Genomic DNA, 6,615 nt, shown 5'->3' on the forward strand with positions numbered 1-6,615 from the left:
GGATTCCCATGCATTTAAATATCTAGGTGTGTTAACGGGTTTAATAATTTTCAATTTTCTTTTGATATGGTGAGTCTAGTATTAATATAGTGGTGTGTGATGGCCGATTTTAATTCTCTGTTGAATTTAATGTGGGAGCAATGTTCTTTATATCTTGTATGCATTTTTCTTTTTATCTGTCCAATGTATTTTTTATTACAGTCATTACATTTTATATGATATATACCTGATTTATTGATAATATCTTTGTCTTCTGGATTTTTCAATTTATTCTTAAAGTTACTTGTTTTAAAAGTAATGTTATTTTTTGTATGTTTATTTAATGACTTTTAATAAATTTGTCCATGTAGTGCTAATCCAATTTCTGTTTGTGTCTTGAATTATCAAAAGTATTGACTTCGACTTTTGTCATGTTTCTTTCTAGCTTTTTAAACATATATTCAACTAAATGCGTTTTATATCCGTTAAAAACAGTAACATTTTTTATATACTAAAGTTCTTTTTTAAATATTTCTTGTAGTAGAGGAGTATTTAATAATTTATTAATCAATGAATGGATGGCTGCTTGTTTTTGTGCTTCAACTTCTTTGCTTGTTAAATGTATAGATTGAAACCAATCTTGTTTTAAAATAACCATGGTCTTCATAGGTACATGAGGGTTTAGAGAAGTAACATAAAAAAATACTAAGTATTCATCATGTTTTAATTTCAATATTTTTTACTAAATTTAAAAATTCATATCTGCTTTTTATTGCCAATGAAGGAAATTGTGGTAGCTTTTTAAGTCTGGTTTGCAACCATTTAGATAGTAAAGATGTTGGAGAGTTTATTGATGAAACTATAGGCCTAATTTCCATTCCAGGTTTGTAAACTTTCAGTAAACAGTATAATTGAGGTATAATGGGATTGTATATTACAAGCTTTCTATATATTTCACTATTGATTACTATTCCACATTGTTTCATAGACTCTGAGTTGAATGGGTAAATTTTGAAAGTGGATGTTTTGTTGAAAGTTTGTTACATTCATGATCCTTTACTTACCATACTGTTTACTCTACCTTAATATCTACAAGGTGTTTCAAAACTATCACTACAAACTTTAGGATATTTTTCCATGGACCAAAAAGATCCAAAAACAAAATACAATGAATAGTATATATTTTTATTTTTTTAAATTTTTGTTAACTAATCAGAGGATGGATCTGATGGGGAGATGGCACAGTGTAGATAAATTAATACATTCCAAATCATTAGTTAGCTCATGTTTCACTGTTGAACACCTAACACCCTATTAATACCCCCACCCCCTTATTTTTGTTTCCTTTGTAACACCTTATTGTGAAGGAACAAGATTGGACATGCATGGTCAGACTAAACTTGCAATATGTCAGTAATTTGTTGTCCAAATTCAACAGTGTTATTTGCTTTATTGAGAAATCTATTATTTTTACCAGCTAGGTATGCAATCTGTGCTCTTATTTGTTTCCTCTTGATCTAGAACTATAAATATAAATATCATCTAATACTTGCTTTCATTAATGTGAATTATTCTTGTATAAATGCATTGCACTCACAAGCTAATGAACTGTAATTGTATTCTTCAAGACTTAATTGGCCCAGACGACCTTTCACTTTTGTCTCTATATTTTACTATTTTTGTGTTATTTCCTTTATTATTACTTGTTATTCCATTAATTACAAAACCGCCATAAGTATTTTTAACTTCAATGTTGTTATTTTATTGTGTTTGAGATATGTCCTTATAGAAGTGCATGTTTGTTTTTTTTTGTTAATTCATATGGTTGTTTGTTTTTTACAAAGGAACCCCGAATTGGAGGGCGGAACACCTTGAATCACCAGGAGAGTAATACTCCAGAATATAAATTCTCTCCTTTTTTTGGATAGGATGAAAAGTAAGGAATAAGAGACCACTTCAAAGCAAAATTATAAGTCTCAAACATTGACACTCATCATAAAATCTATCTATCTGAAAATTACAATTAATCTATAATTTATTAATATTTTATTGTTGCACAAGTAAATTCCGCTGTAGAGGTCACCTCACACACTAAAACAACTCCGTTCGCTCGTTTTATAATAAAATGAAGTTTAATTATCTGTAAGCTTTTATGTATAATGTTTCAAAGGTTGAATTTTTTCTTGCAAAAGTTTTGCTGAGATGAACTTACATTTTTTCTTCTGAGGCGACTTTATGTACATCAGATAGCTGGTCACCAGGATCAAGGCGTCTCGCAAAACAAGCAGTAGTGCCAAGATTGGCCATTGCAGACTGTAGTATGCCCATAATGCTTCTACCATCACCACTGTGCTGAAAATGTGAAAACTAGAATAGCACATTTCTACAATTCAGTTCTGGGTGAAGTAGGGGAGAGGAAGAATCTTCTGTTTTCCACATATTCAAATTCAAATTCAAATTATGTTTATTGCCGTAGACTTATGCAAGCATTGACAATGTCTATTTGCCACCAGATGGCCAAGTCAAATGTACATGTAACAATGTACTATTAACTAAACACTAAATAAAATAAAAATCATACAGAGGTCCAACAGTAGCATTTACAGCAACATTGTATAAGCTTAGTGGTTTGGGACAGTATTTCTAGTACTTTTTGTTTCTTTAAGCAGGCTGCATTAAAAATAGTTAGAACAAGCATTAACAACAAAATTGTTAAAAGTAACAAGATTGTAACCAAATGTGCACAATTTAAGAAATATAAAAATCAACAATAGGTATAAAATTCTACAACAAATATAAAAATCAACAACAAATATAAAACTTAATAATCAATATATAAAATTTAAAAATTAATATATAAAATTGAACAATTAGTATATCAACAATCAATCAACATTTTTTATTGCCATAAAATAAAGATCATTGACAAAGTCTTATTACAGCTTTATATGAATATAGCAATGTCAGTTATAAAACTCAGATCAATTATATCTTAAGTTATGCAAACATAAACCACAATACTCAAATACAGCCAGTGGCATTGGGGAATTTAAAATAAAATGTTTTTTAATTGGAAGAACTCGTCCAGTGCATAAAATGGGTTATCTAACAGCCATAAGTAATATTTATTCAAAAATATTTTTTTATTGTACTTTTGGACTAAGGGTAACAAATGGTTGTACACCCCCAGTGCAATAACAGAATGGCTTTCACGAGTTTTGCTCAATCTATTAAAATTAATAGATGCAGCATTTTTATTCCTGGTATTGTGGGAGTGTTTTATACTGTTAGGCTTTACTAATTGAGGATTTTGAAAGATATATTTCATAAGATCAAAAAGATACAGGTTTATTATGGTCTGAATTTTACAAATAGTGAAAAGAGGTTTACAATGTTGAAGTAGCTGTGAGTTAGTAATAACTCTTATAGATTTTTTTTGAAGGATAAGAATGTTATTAATTTTACTTGCATTGCCCCACACTATTAGTCCATACCTTATAATGGATTGAAAAAAGGAAAAATAAGCTGTTCTCACATAATTTGTGTTAACATAGAGTGTAAGCCGTCTGAGAAAATAAATCACTCTAGATAACTTAGTTGGAATTTAATTAATATGGGCATCCCAATTTTAAATTTCTGTCAATAATGATTCCTAAGAATTTAGCATGATTCGATAGATTGCTTTGAGAGTTTACAGATTTTCTTAAACTGAACAGGATATTTTGGGTTTTAGATACATTTAGATGGAAACCATTGTTTTTAAACCAGCTTAAAGCTTCCAATAGAGTATTGAGTGTTTAGTTCCTCAATGCTATTGCCTGTATTTAAAAATGTTGAGTCATCTGCTTACAAGATTGTTGTGGCAGAGACTGACAACGGCAAGTCATTAATACAGACCAAGAATAACAAAGGACCTAGTATGGATCCCTGGGGGACGCCATATGTGACATTTACTTCCTGAGACCAGTTACCATTGTTATAAACCTTTTGCTTTCTATTGCTTAAATAAGATTTTAAAAATGAGAGCGGTTCACTGCCCAGCCCATAGTTTAATTTCATTAGTTATAATTTCATGGTAAGATCATTGATATCAACACAATCAAAAGCCCTGCTCAGGTCACATAAAGTGGCCTGAGCAATTGCCTTTTCTTCAAAGGCTTGTGAGACATCTCTAACTAATTTGTCTAGGGCTTGAAAGGTTGATTTATTTTTCCTAAAACCGAATTGCATAGAATTTAGAAGGTTATTTGTTTCAAAATAATTAGAAATTTGCTTATAAACCAGGATTTCAAGTAGTTTACCAACAACCGGAACTATAGAAATGGGGCGGTAACTTTCAGGTTTTATTTTTTGAACCCATCTTAAACACTGGACACACTCTTGAAATTTTAAGTTCTTCAGGGAAATAGCTCTCATTTAAACAGAGATTAAAAACATATTGTAAGAGGGACAACAATACCTGGAATAATTTTCTTTAAGACATTATTGGACATGTTGTATATGTCAATACTGTCAGAGTTGCTTAGGTTTTTAACAGATTCGATTATATCCTCGGGTCTGATATCTGTCCATTCAAAGGTTTCTGGTAGTAGTTTAATGTTACATTTTTGTAAGCATTCTTTTGCAGCACAAGAGGAATTTCCCAAAGCGTCTTTAATTTCTGAGACAGAGTTAATGAAAAAATTATTAAAAGTATCAGGGGTAATGTTGATACTATTGCAATTAGTGCTTGAAAGACGAGTGTTGCTGTTGATAATTTTCCACGCAGCTTTACACTTATTACCACGCATATTACAATAATATACCCCACCTATGCTTCCATTAAACCACAGTAAAATTCGTGGAGAAGCCAAATTGATGACATTCTTTACTGATTAGGCTCCAGTAATTTATTCTCAAATAGCAACAAATTATTCTTAGTTGCCCTTTATTTTAAGCCAGCTGTTCATTTTGTTTTCCAAAGATTATGAGTTTTAAAAATGTTAAAATGAAGAAGTGTAAAATATACTAAAAAACTAATTTCATCTCCAAATTTCGTACCACACTTAACTTGTTGTGTATACAGGAAAGAAACATTTGTATACAATTATGTTTTCACCTTTATATCTACAAGAACTTCAATGATTTCATAAGTTACTTAGACTACATTTTAAATAACATAAAAGTGTAATTCCCAGACAAAAAGTAATTACTGAATATTTTACCTTACAAGTTGTATTCAGAAGTATTAGTCTCATTTGTTTTTGTAATGTTATCAACTAGTGAGATTTCACTTCCCTATTATAAATGCAACCAATGGCATTAAATCAAACATGAATTTGTGGATTCATAATCAATTCATACATTTCCATCAGCTGTTTGGTTACACAAAGCCTGACAGTTATAAACTGATAAACTAGTGCCTATAGTGTAGTGTTTCTTTGAACTACATATATTGTACAGTATTGCTGATTGGTTGCTACACTCAAGTAGCTATCAAAGCATAAATTACTAAAGCATGAGTTGACTTTTCACAACCAAAAAACAATGTAATCAAAACAGAACATTGCCGTTCATTATAAATTTTGCAAGTACGGTACCTATTGTGTGTATTTTCTTACATATTTTGAATTTGTGCTTTAGTCATTAAGGCAGAAACTACTTGTAATATAGATAATAAAGTATTATCGTTTTTAAATTTGTCTGGTTCTGGAATTAGGCATTTAACAGTGTGTTTTTCCTAAAAAAAAGACTAATGGAATGTGAATCCAATTTAACTATTAACCCAATTATTTATTATTCACAAAGGAAAGCAGCACATTGTAGAAATAGGGTGCGTGCCCCCCTTGGGTTGGCATAGAAGATTTTTAAGAGATACATCAGTATATTAGAATAATAGGAGAGTGTTGGGGAACAGAGCTTAGAAGTGATTCCCGTAATGTTTACATATAAATTTGTTTATTGTATAATTCTTGATGCTTGCATGGGTTATTAATAGTGTTCTGCAGTTTGTTGGATCAACATCCATAAAAAATGGGGCAGATAAGTTGTGTGTTGTAGTAGGCCTAAAAATGTTGAAATCACAGCAAAATAAATTACTGTATATGGACGATTATATTAAATATGGATTCATTTTCATTGACAAAACTGTTTTTAATTTATCCCAGTGTGTTATTTACAATGTTGTTTTGAGTAATGATGCTGTGCGGCCTGGACGTTTGAAATCCAACTCTACTGGAAGTTTTCGAATGGTAAAAGAGAAAGGTGTTGAATATACATCTACTTCTTGAAATAATCAACAAAGTTAAAGGCCTTGTATCATGACATTTGGTATAGCTTAAAAATTAAAGGAAAGTATTTTATAGATGTTAGGACAGCTGGCAATTTAAGTACATGAGATCCTTTTAAAAGCTATGTAGGTGTACTTCCTGACACATTCAGGAACAGAAAACTGACATAAAATGTGATTCTCAAGCATTGATATATGTTGAAGACATTTGGTTGAGTTGTAGCCTTGTTTCCCCGCAAGTTGATTTGGAAGCTACAAAGTCGTTGACACGTTTTTATCCACATACCTCTGTGTGTCTAGCTTTTCAACATTGGCTTATCTAAAGTTAAAATTTTTAATAAAAAACTGGACTTCATAAACTACCTGCC

This window comes from Homalodisca vitripennis, chromosome 2, assembly GCF_021130785.1.
Source record: "Homalodisca vitripennis isolate AUS2020 chromosome 2, UT_GWSS_2.1, whole genome shotgun sequence".
Classification (NCBI taxonomy): Eukaryota; Metazoa; Arthropoda; class Insecta; order Hemiptera; family Cicadellidae; genus Homalodisca; species Homalodisca vitripennis.